At 35.5% G+C, this 18,744-nt stretch overlaps 1 pseudogene; it reads right to left on the bottom strand.

Moving 5' to 3' along the window:
• Positions 1-253: 253 nt before the first annotated feature.
• Positions 254-18,744, bottom strand: part of LOC138172102 (ribonuclease P protein subunit p40-like) — a 118,885-nt pseudogene continuing 100,394 nt past the window's right edge.

The following is an 18,744-nucleotide window of genomic DNA, read 5'->3' as shown; positions in this document are numbered from 1 at the left end:
TAGTGAAATGTGGGTCCTACCCCAATGAATTTTACCCAAGCCTTCTTCCAGACAAAGTTTATTAGTACACCAATAGACAATGACCATGATTCTAAAAATATGCCATATTGGACAGACTCTTAAGGAATGTGAGAATTGAGTCATGCTTGTATTGACAAGCAGGTCATATTAAATCTAGGGATTGACCAGACACATTTTTCCCCATTTTTTTACTGGAAAAGAAAAAAATAAACACAGGCAGCTTTAGTTATTGTCATGGTACACGGTCATCATTGGTCCCCATAGATATTTGAAGCCAGTAGTGCTGATTGCTGAGAATAGCAAAGTTGTACAAGTGTTCTCTCCCTTTTCAAAATTCATTTTCATTTTCTCTCCAAGACACAGGGCCATCTGCAAAGCCTTGGTCAGACAAGGTGACCCAAAGAGTTAACTTTGGGTCACCAAAATAATGATGCAGTTATTCCAGTAACAGGAATGTATTCTCAGAGACTATGAATCCAGTGATGGCACACAAATAAGCTTTTTCCACCAATATACCTGGCTGAGTTGTTTGATACAAAAATGAGTGACTGATTATTAATTCTGACTTACTGAAGACAGCACCACACCAGTCAAAGAGTTCTGATGCACTCCATGATTATGCAGGCTTTCCCTCAACTTCTCCACTATGTAGCAATGGACACTGAATGTCTTGTGATGTGCTCAATGCTATTTTTGACTGATGCTCCTCAATTTGGTATTTGGAAAAGTTGACTCTTCTGCACCTTCACGATGCCAAGGCAGAAGGAAATTGAATTTTATTGGTTCTTTTCATTCAAAGTCCAAGATGCTCCTTTATACTTCTTGGACTCAAGACTGAAGGATGAATCCATCAAATCAAAGGTAATAATGTATCTAATGACTTTTCTGCAAGAATGTTGAGATGGCTGACCTTGAAGTCCAATTTCTTCAAAAGTGTCCTTGTCCATCAAAAAAATTAGTTTTCCATTGGGTAACAGGGCCACAGTATCGTCTTGATCAATATTTGTATTGCATGTTAGGACATAACAGGTGCCTTTTTTCACAAAGTTATTGATGAACTCTTGTGCAATTAATTCATGAAGAGGTAAATTTTTCACCAAATAGTATGGAACAAATTTCCATGACAAGATTTTCAGTTCTTTTGATCGTATCCTACATTAAGGAATAAGAAATGTTACCTTGTAATTGTGGTAGTACATCTTCACATTCTTCCAGTCCTGGGACTTGCCATGAACAAAACTGGATTTCTCACACCAGCAAGTGTTGTGGCATCTCACACAACCTGCATGATCACCCAAGCCCATTTAACATGCCTGGGTCTGTGAAAATCATATTTTATGAACCTGGTTAAACTCTTAAGGAATTTGAGGTTTGGTTAGCAGGCAAGATGGATCTTATAAGACTGTGAAACAGAGGAGACTAGATGGAATTTAGACAGGTTGACCAAGTGCAGACAATTAAAGGGTAGTTAATTAACTGGGAAGGGTTGGTTGCTCCAGGTGAATGCCAGGGATTTGGGCCACATGAGAAAGTCCAGGGGATTTTCCTTTTTGGGGTCCAGATCCCAAAGTTCAGATCCCATCCCAAGTAATGCTAGTGATATAAAGGAAGCTTGCATCCCAACATGTTTTCTTTTTGAATGTGTTGATAATTTCTTAATAAAATTTTAGATGAATCAACCTAATCCAAAGGCTCTATGAACCAGGTTTTGTCATGGAGTTCGTGCTTGACTAGGGAGATAGCACATCAATAAAGAGAACTATATAATAACACTAACACAGTACATTATTACAGAACAAGAAGCCACATGAAATTCAAGGAGGGAAGTAATTACCAAGACTTAAAATAATAAGAGCTTTCTTGAAGACAAAGAAATTTGTAATGAGCAATTAAATAGGGAGATATGACATTCCTGTCATAGGGAACAATGAAAGTCAAGATGCAGAGATGGGAGGGTCGAAAGAGGCAATGTCTAGAAGGAAGAAATTGTTTAGTTAATGAGCTTGACCTGGTAAGAACAGAGAAAAGGCTTGAAACCTAGAGCATTGCCAGTTTGTGAAGATCCCTCAATAGAAATCAGAGGTAACACAGAGACAATATAAAGGTTTTGAGCAAGAGGACAGTCTTGATGTCTCTGAAAGGAATTATAAAGAAATGGAAACAGAAGAGATTTTTTAATTCCTGCAACATTTCTAGCATCTATGTTCAATAAGTGGTTGTCACTAGAGCTTCAGTGGAAATTTGAATGTATTTTCTACCTATTGATTTTGTCTTTTTCCATTATATGAATATTGATTTGACTTGTTTATTTTTTCAAGGAGTTGTTATTCACATGCCTGTTTTTTTAAACAACAATTTCCATTCTTTGTACTACTTGAATTTGTCAAAATCTTTTTTTTTTCTTTACCATGCACTGAAGTGTGGATAAAATATTAGTAATTTTCTCAAAGCCTTTTGTATCAATGTGCCCCTGGGTAGGTAGAGAAAGGATTGTGACTGAACGAATGGCTTCAGAACAACAAATTCGGTCTAAAGATAGATTGAAAGACTCTTTCAGGTGATGATGAATCAATCTTTACATGTTAAGTAAATTATCAATATGTGCAAAACATGATCTTGGGTGCTGTGGAATATGGAAAGATCCATGAGACAAACTAACCGATCTTCTAGGAGCTTGGAATCTAAAATCATAAGATTTAGATCTTGAGAAGAATGGGGGGGGGGGGTTGTTAGGGCAGCATTTTGGCCCCACTCATTCATTTATCCCAGAGAGGAAACAAAAGGGATCTTAACTGACTTATTTCAAATAAAAAAGTTAGAAATGCATATCCATATATTTATTTATCAATCTGACTCTATCTATATAAAGTCAATAAAGTTTGGCTAAATGCTTACTACATACCAGGTATTGTGTCAAACACTTCTGATACAGATAAAGACACAATACAATCCATAACAGTTCTGAAGGAGGTCATATTTTAATCAGGGAGATAGTACACAAACAACTATTTGCAATCAGAATACACAAAGGATAAATGGAAAATATTCAACAGAAAGAGTGCATTAGAATAATTGTGTGGTAGGAATAACATAATATTTTACTTCAAGGAAGCTAAGGGGTGAAGATGAGGAAGGGACATATATATATATATATTATATATATATATATGATAAGTCTATGCTTCTATCAAAGATATCCTTGATCAAAGCATGAGATTGAAAATTTCAAGTCACCTAAAGAACATTGGTGAGTTACATGATGGACATGGCCAGGAGATAAGATGATGTCAATGAGGGATTACAAAGGAGGAGCACCATAAAGATGATCATGTATATGAATAGGAATACAAATAAATAGGTTACATAGTGAGAAGAGTTACTGGTAGTTGAAATGATCCATCAGTATCTACCACTAGATCACTGGCATGGCCTCTGATCTCTTGGCAGGAACCCTTGTGTAAAACTTAAATTTAGAAGAGAACATAGAAAAGAGTCACTCTGGATAACAAAGCATGGGTATATTTTTCTATTTAGTTGAAGTCATGTTGTTTGAAAAAATTTTAAAACACACATATACATACACACATATAAAGTTGTATCTGGGATATATGAATATGTGTATGTATATGTATGTGTATGTGTGTAGGTGGGCGGGTATAAAGTTGTATCTGGGATCTTAAGACCTAGTTTTGAATCTGATCTTTCTCATCTACTACTAACTCTGTATCCTTGGCTAAATTGCTACTTTCCTCATCCCAAGTTATCGTGACTGAAAAAAAAAATGATGTTTTTAAAAAAATAGCAGACTATAAGGAACATTTTCTTTGGTTCCTCCCAATTAGAATAATATGAGAAGCTACAAAATGTATAGATGAATAACAAATCAGGAAAGTCAGTGTTCCCTAATGGAAAAGTGAGGTAGTCTTGGTGTTCAAAAGACCTGGGCTCAAATTTTATTCTATCTTATTCTAGCTGTTTAGATTAGGAGAAATCAATAATTGCTTCAGGCTCCCAGAAAAGTAGTTTTCTGAGTCCAGAAGTTACACAGTTATATTAACTATGACGATTATGATGATTACTACTATTATTATTCATGCTGCTTCTATTAATGTTGCTGCTGCTATTACTATAATAATAATTATTATTAAAAACAAAAATAATAGCTAGGATTTAGGTAGTGCTTACTATGTATCAGGCACTGTGGTAAGTGTTTTAAATGCTTCATCAATTGTTCCTCATAATATTCCTGGGCATAGGAACTATAATTATTATTATTTTATATGTGAGGAAACTGATGGAAACTAGAGTTAATTGACCATGGGTGTGCATTTGTGTTGGTAGAGGATTTATTCAACAGCATCTTCTCATATTGGGGAAATCATAGATTTAATGTAAAGAAACATATGAAATGTGCATCTTGCAGGTCACACAAACTTTTGTTTAAATGCAGAAATTAAGATTTTCTACATTTTTAATTAAACAGTAATATGTGTTACTTTATACGTAGAAAACCTATTTTAATGGTATTAGTATTGAAGACTCAAAAATTAGAAAGGGAACAATATTTCAAGTATCCAAACATAAACTGAAGAAGCAGCAATGGCATTAGTGTTCAAAATGCTTAAAGTTGAATGGGATGAAGGATAAACTTTCTAGATTTCAGATCAAAGGAACTGAATTCAAATCTTGATTCTTGACAGATGCTATCTAGGCTCTTCTTTTGATCATGACTTTCAAGTAGTCCAATTATTCTTAAATTACCTTTCTTTAATCTGTTGTCCAAATCAGTTCTTTTTCCACTGCAGTCTTTTACATTTCCTTCTATTTTTAATTTAAAAAATATTCAAATGATTCTTAATGTCTCACAGAGTCACTTACTTCCATTCACCCAATTCTATTTTTTAAAGAATTATTTTCTTCCATTAGATTGTGTACCTCCTTTTCCATTTGGTCAATTATATTTTTAAGGAGTGATTTTCTTCAGTGGATTTTTCTGCATTTGGTCAATTGTATTTTATTCAAATGCTGTATTCACTTCTACTTTATATCATTCATTTCTGCAAGATCATGAATTACAGATTTTCTACCTGTTTTTCCCATACTTGCCACCCCAAAATAGCGATCCCACTAGATAGCCCCTCCTCCAATATTCTCTCTCCAATATCTTCTCCCATAATCCCACTGACTTTCCAGTGGGGCACAGTAGATCTCTATGCCCCAGTGCCTGTATATCTTATTGCAGAAGTACATGTAAAATACTTTTAATGATAGTGTATGTGTGTATGTATGTATGTGTGCATTAACAGTTGACTTTAAAACTTTGAATTCCAGATTCATTACTTTTCTCCCTTGTCACCCACCCTTACTGGGAAGATAAACAATTAAAAGTAGGTTGTACATGTGCAGCTATGCAAAACATTTCCATACTGCATATATTGTAAAAGACTGACTATATTTCGCTCCCTCCTACCCCACCTCCCAATTATTCTATTCTCTACTTTGATCCTGCCCCTTTTCAAAAGTGGGTACTTCCAATTTCCCTCCCACCTAGCCTGCCCTCCCTCCCCCCCCCCATCCAATTCCCCCATACTCTCATGTAGGGGGAGATACCCTATTTAGAGTAAATGTCATTCCCTCCCTAAGCCAAATTCAATAAGAATAAGGTTAACCCATTCCTTTTGCCTTCCTGTACTTCCCCTCCATTGTAACCATTTTCCATGACCTCTTCTATGAGATCATTTGCCACATTCTGTCTCTCCCCATCTCTGCTCATTTTATTCATTTCACACCTGTTAATTTCACATTTTAAGTATCATCCCTTCCTATTAAATTGGTCCTGTGCCCTTAACCAATGTATACATGTACAAATATATACACAAATTCACATATGTATTCATATTCCTATATACTCTCCTATATAGACAAATATATATGTATGTGTGTATGTATATATATATATAAATATACACACACACATTTCCATCCCCTTCAACTATTCTCATATTGAGAAAAGTTTCATAAGTCACAATTATTGTTTTTCCATGTAGGTATGTAAATAATTTAACTCTGATAAGTTCCTTATGATTTCTTTTCCCTGTTTACCTTCTCATGCTTCTCTTGCTTCTTGTATCTGAATGTCAAATTTTCTATTCAACTCTGGTTTCTTCATCAAGAATGCTTGAAAGTCCTCTATTACACTGAATTTTTTTTCCCCCAAAACATGATACTCAGTTTCTGGGTAGGTGATTCTTGGTTTTAATCCCAGCTCCTTTGACTCCCAGAATATCATATTCCAGGCCCTTTGATCCCTCAGTGCAGAAGCTGCCAGATCCTGGATTAGACTGATTGTGTTTCCAAAATATTCAAATTGTTTCTTCCTGGCTCCTTGTAATATTTGCTACTTGATCTTGGAATTCTGGAAACTGTCTATAATATTCCTAGGAATTTATTTTGGACATTTTCCCGGAGGTGATCAGTGCATTCTTTCAACCTGTATTTTGTTCTCTGGTTCTAAAACATCAGGGCAATTTTCCTTGATAATTTCTTGAAGGATGATTTCCCAGTTCTTTTCTTGATCATGGCTTTCAGGTAGTCCAATAATTTTTAAATGATCTCTCCTGGATCTATTGTCCAGATCAGTGGTATTCCCAATGAGATATTTCACATGGCCTTCTATTCTTTCATTTGTTTGGATATGTTTCTCATATCTTGATTTCTCATAAAGTCACTAGATTCCATTTGCTCCATTCTAATTCTGAAGGAGTTAATGTCTTTACTGAACTTTTGAGATTCTTTTTCCATCTGGCAAATTTTGTTTTTAAGGCATTCTTCTCCTCATTGCCTTTTTTGAGTCTGTTTTGCCATCTGAGTTTGTCTATTTTTATGGTGTTTTTTTCTTCAGTCAGGTTGTTGACTCTAATTTATAATTTATTTGCATCATTCTAATTTCTCTTCCCAATTTTTCCTCCACTTTTCTTATTTTATTTTCAAAATCCTTTTTAAGCTCCTCTATGGCCTGTAACCAGCTTGTATTTTTCGTGGAAGCTTTTGGTCCAGGACCTCTGACTTCTCTGTTTTCCTCCTGTTCCATTCTTTGATCCTTTTTGTCCCCACAATAGGAGTGTAAAGTCAGATTGTTCTGCTTGTTTTACTTACTTTTCCTGCTCATGTTGCTACTCAATCACTTGACTTTTGGGCTTTTTGCCCCAGTAGGACTCTGCTAATACACAGAATATCTTTATCCCATATGCTGGGTTTTTCTCAGCTGTTGAAAGTATTAGTTAGGTGTCATCTATGAATCCTCCACAGACTTTGGCAAGCTCTTCATACACCCCCGGACCCCACTCAAACCACAATCCAGATCCCAGCAGGTTAAAGTAAGAGCGATTACCCCGCAGACTGGTCTCTTGGTTCCCCTACAATCTGTAGGCCAGGAAATGAAGCTGCCACATGGCAGGGGCTGCAAGGCCACAGAGCCTCAGTGGCTTCTCCCTCCAGGGGATAAAGGCTGGACTGCACTCCTAAACTACTAGATCCCAAAGTCCACACTGCACTAACACTTCGCTGTCACCTTAGCATCTATGGGTAGATAATTCTGGAAACTGCTACAGCTGCTGGTGTTCTGAAGTCCCTCCAGCCAGCAGCTGATGAGATGGCCCTGAGGTTAAAACCTGGGGTTCTTGCAGGGCTTGGTTCAGCTCCCAGAGCACTGTTTTGGCCACTTCCTGCTGGCCTGCCGGTTTGTCCTCAGCAGGAGGAAAGCTTATCTGAGTCATTTTGTGGGTTCTGTAGCTCCAAAGTTTCTTCAGAGTCACCTTTTAAATGAATTGGGCAAGGTGGAAGCTGGAGCCCCACGAAAGTCCTGTTTCTACTCTGCCATCTTGATTCTGCCCCCAATTTTATTTTTTTAAAGAATTGTTTTCTTCAGTCAATTTTTGTCTTTCCTTTTCCAAATTGTTGACTCTCTTGTGCATTCCTCTAATTTCTTTTCCCAATTTTTCTTCTATATTTCTTATTTGACTTTTAAAATAATTTTGTGCTCTTCCTATTAGACTCTTTAGACCTGTTTCTTACTCCTGTTTGAGTTTTCTCATATAGGCATTATTTCATTGATGTCCTTTACTGAGTTTGTTTTGATCTTTCTGTCACCATAGAAGCTTTCTATGATCAAGTCTCTTTTCTGCTTCTTTCTCATGTTCTTGATTATTTTATGGCTTTTGGAGTTGACATCTGCTCTTGGGGCAGAGGGGGGACTTTCCCAACTTTCTTGTCTTAGTGTCCAGGAGCCTGCTCATTGGCCTTCTGAGGTGGAGGCTCAGGTGCAGTTTGCTTGCTTACTGCACTGGGGTTGACCAGACAAGTCACACCTGTGTTGCTAGTTTCTGGGGCTGCCAATTTGCCTTTTGCACTGGGATTGGAATATGGTTATCTACCCAAGAGCCAGTTTGGTTTTAGAAAGTGTTGAGGAATGGTGCATAGGGTATCTGCTGCCTAACAATGCCAGGCAAAATGCCAGGAGGAGAACAGAGGTCTGTACAAAACATTCACTGATTTAATCAAGGTTATTGATATTGTCAGTCATGAAAGCTTATGAAAATTTTACCAAAATTTGGTTTCCTGGAGAAGTTCATCAGTATTTTATGTCATTTTCATGATGGCATGATTTCTTGGGTTCTGGATAATGAACAGTACTTACACATTTCCCCAGTCACCAATGGTGTCAAATAAGGATGTGTGCCTCTTCCTATGCTTTTTAGCATGATGTTTTCATCAATGTTGTTAGACACCTTCAATGAGGACAAAAACAGCATCAAGGTGAGGTACCATATATATTGTAAATTATTTTTCTTAAAAAAGGTTACATGCCCAGAATAAAGTGAAAGCAGTGTTGTTGCAGTATATTTTGTTGTTGTTGTTTTTGTTTTCAGATGATTGAGCACTCAATGTAGGCTCTAAGGTTGAGATGCAACAAAATACAGACCAGTTATCTGCTTGTTATGTTAATTTTGGCCTAACAACACCAAGAAAAACAAAGGTTCTTTACCAGTCCTCTCCCCACCATCCATATGCAGAACCACTGGCTACAGCAAATTGAAAAATACTGAATACTGTGGAAAATTTCACTTACCTTGACAGTATACATTCCACAGATGTATGTATCAATGATGAGGTTGACACACACACATTGCCAGAACTAGCTTTCTATTTGGGAGGCCCCAGAGGAAAGTGAGGGAGAGAATGGGTATTAGACTGTCCACCAAACCAAAGGTTTTTATAACATGGGTGATACTGACAAAGGACTGCCCAGCATGCCATGTCCACATCAAAGAAGGTCCTCTGCTCTATGAGTGAAGCAGAATTGCAGTAAGTCAAAAGAAATGGGAATTGTGTAAATTAAGGGAAATCTCCAATCCGAATGTTCACATGGACTATTTCTGCTTAACCTGTAGTAGAGTTTCTGGACATCATATTGGTCTCATCAGTGACAATTGAACACACTGTACCTTAACTCCAACATAATGATGCTATTTTGTTCCTCTTTGAGAATGAAAGAAAGAACTATCACCATTATATTATAATGCTTTATCATGGACAGCAACGACCACCATTATATTATAATTTGTTAAATTATGTCATTTCATATCATATCACACATATCATATCTTATAATATAATACCATGGACTTCTTTAATGAATTTAAGTATTCAAACTTCAAGAGAGTTGTTTCCTGCATTCTATAAATATTTTGCTTGCATGACCTTTGAGTATTTAAGTATTTGAATAATTTACATCAGGAAGAAGAGTTAATGACTTGTAATTGAACAAGTATGCATAATTATTTAAATATTATTTTCTATACTGATTCAGATAAATTAAGCATTTCAGAATGGCTTTTAATGATTGATTAAATAAATTTAGACATCTTTTTGATGTGCAAATCTTGATCAGTAGAGCTGTTATTTTAACATTTTATTTCCTGACATATTAGACAACTTTCTAAAATAAAGAAGTTCCCCCATTGCACATGTTATTAATTACTTCCACCTTATTTATTTTTCTAACCAAAAAATAGAAATGCAAGCAATAATATGGAAATTAAATACATTAATTAGCCTTTTTCCCATTCCTACACAGGGAGGATTGAATGATCTGAAGAAGTAAAAAATAAAATCAAAAGTTAAACAATTCAAATCTACAATAAACATATTTTCACATTCACTACTGAAGAAATTTAATGATTATATTTGAAGGTCATAACAGGCATACTTAATGGGTAAAGTAAAGAGGACTAGGCTTAGAGTAATAAAACCAGATTCTTTTATTTCCTAACCATAAAACATTCTTCTGCCATAGCAACACCTTTATTCCAATAGTAAATCCCTTCCGTTGTTACAGTTTAGGGATGGACCAGGACAACAACCTTTCATTCCCCTTGAGGCTATGCTTTTGACTATGGAATGTACCACTGTGCTTGTGCATGTAACTTCTCTCTGCTCCTCCCCCCCATCACTTTTAGGTCACTTTCATGTATTCTATTATTGCAATAGAATATAAGCTATTTGAGGGGAAAAAGATTAAAAGAAAAACCTTTCATTTTGCTTTTATTTAATTCCCCATGAAGCATTTAGGATAGTGTCCACAACATAATAAGCTCTCAATAAATGTTTGTTGCCATCCTGCCTCTCCTTGTTTGTGATTTCATTAGTATAGGCATTTGCTAGGTGGAGAAATATGCTTTACCAATGTATTTTAGTATATACTATTCAACCAATAACCTTAAAAATTATCTAGAGTACTAAGAAATTAATTTTCTTCCTCAGAGTCATAATTCCTAGTAAATATCAGAGATGGAGCTTCAATATAGGTTTTACTGACTTTCTGATTGTCTTGTGATCCCTCATGCCAAACCAAAATTCTTTGGTTCTTAGTGCAATTAACAAAAAATAAAAAGGTCATTGATGAGGTCATGTTGTATACTATAGAGCAATAGAAGAATACAATGAATGAATAATCTAAATAATATTGAGAAACCTATTTAAATTAAATAGATTTGTTAGAAAATCTCCAGCATATTAATCATGCTTTCAATGGATAATTCATAGAACAACATGAAGAAGAACATCATAGGATGAGAAAACATGGATTGACCATCCCTTTCAACATTTGAGGGACTATCTATACAGAAAAGTTTGTAAATCATAATATCATATTTTTGAAATGAGGGTTTTGGGAGGGGACATGAATAAATATATTAATACATTAATAAAGCACAATATATTATTATTAATAAATCATTATGATTGAATTAATACTTTATTAAATACATTAAAAAAGCAAAACTTTATGACATGATTTACAAAACTCTCATTTCAAGACCTGATCTGAAGTAAATTTATGAGAAAGAAAATTGAGTTTGAACAATTCATAAACCTTGCTTTTCATGCATACTTTTTATGGTAGTTGAAACTTCTTATAATGCATAACATACTAATGCACAATTTCTCATTTCTTTCTTTGCACATAGTTATGTTAATATGGAATGAAAGTATAGTGTAGATAATAATCAAATTTACATATAAATTAGTGACATATAATCCAATACTCTTTCAGAATCAAACGTTTTTTAAAAATTCAATGTAGAAATTATTTTAATAAGGAAAGGAAAAGAAAAAATATCCAAATTCTATATAATTTTATTTTTTGCTTTTGTAATATAAATGATTTTCTGGTGTTTTATTCTATGAGGTTTAAATGTCATTCCAATGTAGAATAGAGGAAATACCCAAGATGGTGGAGTAGGAGCAGGAAGCTACCTAAACTCTCCCAAATTCTCCTCCAAACAACTATAAAATAACACCTCAAATTGAGTTTTGGAGGAGCAAAACCAACAAAAAGTCTTTTTGAAAAAAAAATTTTCTAGTCTAAGACAACTTAGGAATTCATCAAGAAAAGTTTGTCCTACAGGGAAGGAATGTTCATCTGGAGTGCAGTGTAGGTTAAGCCATAACATCAGCATTAGGCCTTGGAGGCAGGTGAATCAGACCCAGAACTCTCAATTCACAGATGTTAAGGGGTTTGGACAAGATATCAGAACAAAGGTACAGGGGATGCTCTGTTGGTAATGTGTTCAGCATCCTTTTGCCTTGTCCATACACATACACATGCCGAAAATATTTAAGGAATCTACTAACATATGAGTAAAGACAGAGAGAAAATAAATGTTATAGAAAAAACAAGTTTTTTCAGTTCTTGGTTATGAAATAAAATTATTTTAGAATTTTTGGTTATTTTATAGCTATATAAACCCAGTTACATTTTTTTATTGTTATTAAGATATTAATATATCTTAATGACCATTCAGATATCTTCTCGTCACATTTCCTATCTATCTACCTTTCCTACGAAGTGGAAAAAAAGATTAACACATTTTCCTAAATGCATAATAATTAGAGTCTCTAAAATAAGCATAGGTTCTGTATATTTTCTTTTTTTTCTTGGATGGGGAAAGTAGGGCTTTGATTTTAAGTGTCTTGCCAAGGTCACATGGATAATTTTTTGTTAAATGTCTGAGGCCAGATTTGAACTCAGGTCCTCCTGACTCAAGGGCTGGTGCTCTACTTACTGTGCCACCTAGACACAGAAGATTTTGGATATTTTCTGTGGGAAATTACTCTTTAACTAGAAATTGAAGATCATTTTTCAAAAATATATTTTACTGGGGGGAGGATCCAAGATGGTGGCATACAATCAGGAAGATTCCCTGTACTCCCCCTATAAACACCTCAAATATATATAAAAATGACTCTAAACAAACTTTAAATCTACAGAAGCCACAAAGTGATATAGAGAAACAAACCTCCTGATGAATACAGCCCACCAGGCAAGCAGGAAGGTCCCAATGAAGTATTCTGGGAGTCAAGCCCAGACCCACATGAGAAAGCAGTTTTAGCCTCAGATAGACCATGACCAGCCCTGACTAGACGGACATAATGAGAGTGGATCACCAATACCTGTGGTGGTTTCCAGAATTATCAACCCATAAATAACAAAGACAAAGTGAGGGGTCAGTGGACTTTGGGAACAGGGGGTCCAGGGGTGTGGTCTGGCTTCTGTTCCCAGAGGGAGAAGCAGTAGAGGCCCAATGGCTGTGCAGCCACCACGACATAGCTGCCTTAGAGATTCTGGCCTGCAGAATGTATGGGTACAAAGCAACCATTTTGAGGAGTAAACACTCTTGCTTTAACCTGCTTGAAACTGGATTGCTGTCTAGAGTGGAGGTACTGGAGTGGGTGAAGAGATGCCAGGGCCATTTGAGGCTTCAGAGAGGGCAAACTACTAATAGCTGTGGCATCTGTGAAAACCCCAGCAATTTGGGACAAAGTTTTGCTCTTTGGAAGCAGAGTTCTACTGTGGCAAAAAGCTTAAAAGTCAAGTAATTGAGTGGCAACATGAGCAAGCAAAGGAAGCACAGCAAACTGACTTTAGATGCATTTTGTAGGAACAAAAAGAATGAGAACACAGAACAATAGGAAGACAGCAGAGTAAGAAATCTTGCACCTAAAGCTTCCAAGAAAAATATGAACTAGTTGCAGGTCATGGAGGAGCTCAAGAAGGATTTTGAAAATAAATTGAAGTGGAGGAAAAATAGTGAAGAGAAATCAGAATGATGGATGAAAATCAGGAAAAGGGACTCAACAACCTGACTGAAGAAAATAATGCCCTAAAAATAGACTAACTCAAATGGGAAAAAGAGGCCCAAAAAGCCAAGGTGGAGAAGAATGACTTAAAAAGCTCAATTTTCCAAATGGAAAAAAATCTCAAAAGCTCATTGCAAATAATAATTGCTTCAGAATTAGATTAGAGCAAAGAGAAGCTAGTGACTTTATGAGAAATCAAGATACTATTAAACAGATCCAAAAGAATTTTTAAAAAAAATAGAAGGCAATGTGAAATATCTCATTGGAAAAACCATTCAGCTGGAAAATAAATCCAGGGGAGATCATGTAAAAGTTAATGGGCTATCTGAAATCCATGATCAAAAAAAGAACCTAGAAATCATCCTTCAAGAAATTCTCAAAAAAATTGCCCAGATGTTTTAGAACCAGGGGGAAAAATAGAGGATGAAATAATCCACTGATTACCTCTTGAAGAAGATAACCAAAAGAAAACTCCTAGGAATATTCTAGTGAAGTTCCAGAATTCCCAGGTCAAGGAGAAAATATTACAAGCAGCTAAGAAGAAACAACTTGAACATTGTGGAAATACAATTAGGATAACATAGGATCTGGCAGCTTCTACACTGAGGGATCAAAGGACTTGGAATATGATATTCTTGAAGTCAAAGGAGCTAGGATTAAAACCAAGAATCACCTACCCAGCAAAACTGAGTATCATGTTCCAGGGGAAAATATGGTAATTCAATGAAATAGAAGACTTTCACGCTTTCTTGATGAAAAAAACAGAGATGAATAGAAAAGTTGACATTCAGATACAAGAAGCAAGAAAAGCATGAGAAAGAAAAACAAGGAAAAGACATCATAAAGAACTTTTCAGAATTGAACTATTTACATTCTTACACTGAAAAATGATAATTGTAACTTATGACACTTTTCTCAATATGAGAATTGTTGAAGGGAATATAAATGTATGTGTGTGTATATATATATACATGTATATATACATATATATGTATAGAGTATATGGGCATATGAATACACATGAGAGTTTTTTTATATATGTGTACATGTATACATAGACAGAGGGCACAGAACTAGTTGAATAGGAAGGAATGATACTTAAAAGGTGAAATTGAGAGGGAGGAGAGGAATATAATGAGAGGAAATGAGGAGAGACAGAATGGGATAAATTATCCCATATAGATGAGGCAAGGCAAAACTGTTACAATGGAGAGGAAGAACAGGAAAGCAAAAGGGAATGAGTCAACCTTACTCTCATTAAAGTTGGCTTAGCAAGGGAATGACATATACACTAAATAGTATATCTTGCCCTACAAGAGAGTATGGGGGAAGGGGATGAAAGGGGGTATGATGGAGGGGAGGACAGGTTGGGGGGTAGGGAAGTTGGAAGCACAAATTTTGAAAAAGGAGAGGGTCAAAGTTGAGAATAGAACAAGTGGGGGTGGGAAAAATGGAAGGAAATATATTCAATGTTTTGCAATATATCCACAAGGGAAATGTTTTGCATAAGTACCCATGTGCAGGCTACATTGAATTGTTATCTTCCCAGTAAGGGTGTGTGATGAGGGAGGAAGGTAAATAATCTAGAATTCAAAGTTTTAAAATCCAATGTTTAAAACTTTTATTATTATTATTATTTACAGGCAACTCAGAAATAAGATATGTAGGCACTGTGGTATAGATATCCACCTTGCCCTACTGGAAAGTTGCAGGGGGAATGTGGGAGTATATAGGAGATAGCAGATTGGTGGAGGTGGTATACAGTGGGATCGCTCTTTTGGGGTGGTAGGAAAGATGGGGAGAAAATTTGTAACTCAAAATCTTATGGAAATGAATAATGTAAAATAAAAATAACATAAATTTTACTTTAAAAAAGAAAAAATATGTTTTATTAATCTTTTAATATTATTCCCCAATTGCATGAAGTTTTAACATTTTTTTTTTTAATTTTGAGTTCCAAATTCTCTATTTCCCTGACAAGCCTCCAAAACTTTTTGAAGAGGAAAACAATTTCATATTGATTATACATGTGAAGTCATGCAACTAATATTTTCATAATTGTCATGTTTTAAAAGAAAATGCAGGGAACAAAACAAGAGAAATAAAGTTAAAATAAAGTATTCTTCTATCTGCACCTAGTTCATAAGTTCTCTCTGAAGAGTTGGGTACCATTTTTTCATCATGAATCCTTTGGAATTGTCTCATATATTGATTTTATCTGAGTAGCTAAATCTATCATAATTTACCATTATTTCAACATTGTTGTTACTGAGTAAAGTGTTATTCTCATTCTCTTCATTTCACTTTGCAAGAGTTAAAATAAGTCTTCCCAGGTTTTGCTGAAATGATCTTGCTGGTCATAATTAATGACTCAATAGAATTCCATCACAATGATATACCACAACTGTTCTGTCATTCACTAAATGATGGGCAACCCTTGGATTTCCAATTGTTTCCCAACAGAAAATAAATTGCTATATATTTTTAAATAGACTCTTCCTTTTCCTTTGACATATTTGGGATAGAGACATATTAATATTATTGTTGGGTCAAAGGTTTTGCACAGATTTTTATCCCTTAGGGTGTAGTTCCAAATCTTTCTCCAGTAGAGCAATTCACAACTCAACCAACAACGCATTAATGTCCTAATTTTTCCTTATCACCTCCAGAATTTGATATTTTCCACATCTTTAATTTAGTCAGTCTTGCTGCTGTGAAATATCAGCTCATTTCAGAGTTAGTTCTGGTAGTTTGAAAATTTTTAGGTGCTTCCAAACCAAAATGATGTGATCACTTCTTTCTTGGTCTGCACTCTAGTCCTTTTCCAGGAAAAGCCTCCAATCCTTGGGATTGCAATTGATATTGTTCTTCAGGCCCCCTGCTACCTTGGGACCAGAAATGATACTATGCCTCAGGATCTATGCTCCTTTGGAACTGGAAGTGACATGACTCCTAGGGGTCCCTGATTCCTTATGACCAAAAGTATCACTGCTCCTCAGAGCTCCCATTCCCTTTAAAGCAAAAAATACTACTCTGTCCTTGAGCTGTAACCCAGAATTGGGTGTAGATAATGCATTTGTGAAGCAGTATTTGAAACTGCATCCAATGCTACCCCAGGAGTATCCTATAATCTCTTTCTGACTAGTTGCCAGGTTCCCTAACTATATCTGGCTTGAGAATTCCCAAAACTGCTACAGGTTTTTGTCACCATCATCTAGTACCTCCACTGGTGTTTCATCCATGTAGCTCTGAACTAGGCTCTACCCCCTATCATCAAACTTTCTTTACTCCTAAGTTGTCTTGGTTGGGAGGAATGTTTCACTCTGTCTTTTTGTTGTCTACACTACTCCAGAATTTTCTTTGGAGGAGATATTTTAAAGTTGTTTGGGATATTAGGAGAGCTCAGTTGAGGGTTTTTTCTACTCCACCATATTGACTTTTCCCCAAAGGGTATAGAAGGCAAATATCTTTAAAATATAAAATAAAATCAGAATATTGTTTTCTTTCAAGAAACTTCAGAGATCTTCCAGTTCAACTACTAAATTTGTGAAAAGGCTCAAACAAACGTGAAAACTCTAACTAAAGGAAAGTGAAGTGAGAAGAGAGAAAGGGAGAGAGAGAGAGAGAGAGAGAGAGAGAGAAAGAATTGGTGTATATGACTTCAAACCAAATTTTCATTTTTTTGTCAAAGACATTAATGGGAAATAGGGGTTCTATTTTTGACTGGATATTCAGCCTGATCTTCAGCTTTCTTTCTAGACCCATTCCAAAGTATAACTCAAAATGCTTTTGATATTAGAGTTAAGCCCAATACTCTTTTGCCACAGTGTGCAAATAAATGAAGAAGAGTTAAATATAAGTCAAGTGAAACATTAATATATAATACAATAAATATTAAAGTTACAAAATTCAATATCCAGATAGATAATAAGCTTAGAAAACTTTAACATCTTCAGAAAAATTGTTATTGTATTTATATATGACAAATTCACTTAAGACTAAGGGAGAGTGATATATTTGAAGAATATATTCTTGGACTTTGAAGTGCCTGTCAAACATTTGCCCTTCTAACATACACCCCTTTGTTGTATTCTCATCATGTTTAGGTGGTTGATTGGAAGGCCTCACTGGAGGTGATGTTTTCTATTATGCTGCTTGTTTCAAGGAAACATCACAATTCATTTAATGGAAACTCAAATTGGTGAAGAACAAATATTCAATCAAGTTAAGGAATGGCAAATATGGTCACATTAAAAAGGTGTAAATATGACCTAGAATTAATATAAATTAATGCCCCTCTCTGTATATGGCTAAGATATTTTGGAAAACAAATAATATCTCAAAGAGGGAGGCTACTTTATATAACAGAAAAAGAGCTCTACCTGAATTCTGCACAATCTGCTTTCAAATTCTGTCACTAACTGAATGACTATTGGAAAGATATTTAAATTGTTTTGATACCAAAATGGGAGTATATATCTAAAGGGCTTTACCAAAGTTAAAGTGTCATGTAAGTGCGCTGAATAAACACTATGGGCTAGTAAATAAAGTCAAATTAATACTAAAGATGGCATGGGTCCAAATCTCAACTTTGATACACGTAGTTGAGTGACCCTGAATAAGTCATTCAAAATGTCTCAGGTAACTTATTAAAACTTAAGTTGCTACTTAGAGTAGTCACTGGTTATCTGGTATGCACTCCTGTCTTTACCCAAATATGCTTTTAAAGGATTAACTGGAACACTCGGAGCAGACTTTTGGACAAAGCTGTGTGTGTTATATCACGTTGTGTTTCCTGTACCCTGAAAGCAGCAACAGTAGTACTAGCAGCAACAGCAGCATTAGAAGTAGGAGGAGGAGTTGTATTAGTAGTAGCAGCAGCAAGAGCAGCAGAAGTAGCAGAACCAGTAGTAGCAATCACAGGAGAGAGAGAATGTGTGTCTGTGCCTGTGTCTGTGTGTGAGAGGGAGAGAGAGATAAAGAGAGATTGAGAGAGAGAGAGAGAGAGAGAGAGAGAGAGAGAGA

The sequence above is a fragment of the Petaurus breviceps genome, unplaced genomic scaffold, assembly GCF_028583685.1.
Source record: "Petaurus breviceps papuanus isolate PSGF00001 unplaced genomic scaffold, PetGlider_PUasm1.0 490, whole genome shotgun sequence".
Classification (NCBI taxonomy): Eukaryota; Metazoa; Chordata; class Mammalia; order Diprotodontia; family Petauridae; genus Petaurus; species Petaurus breviceps.
This window is presented reverse-complemented; position numbering and strand designations above follow the sequence as displayed.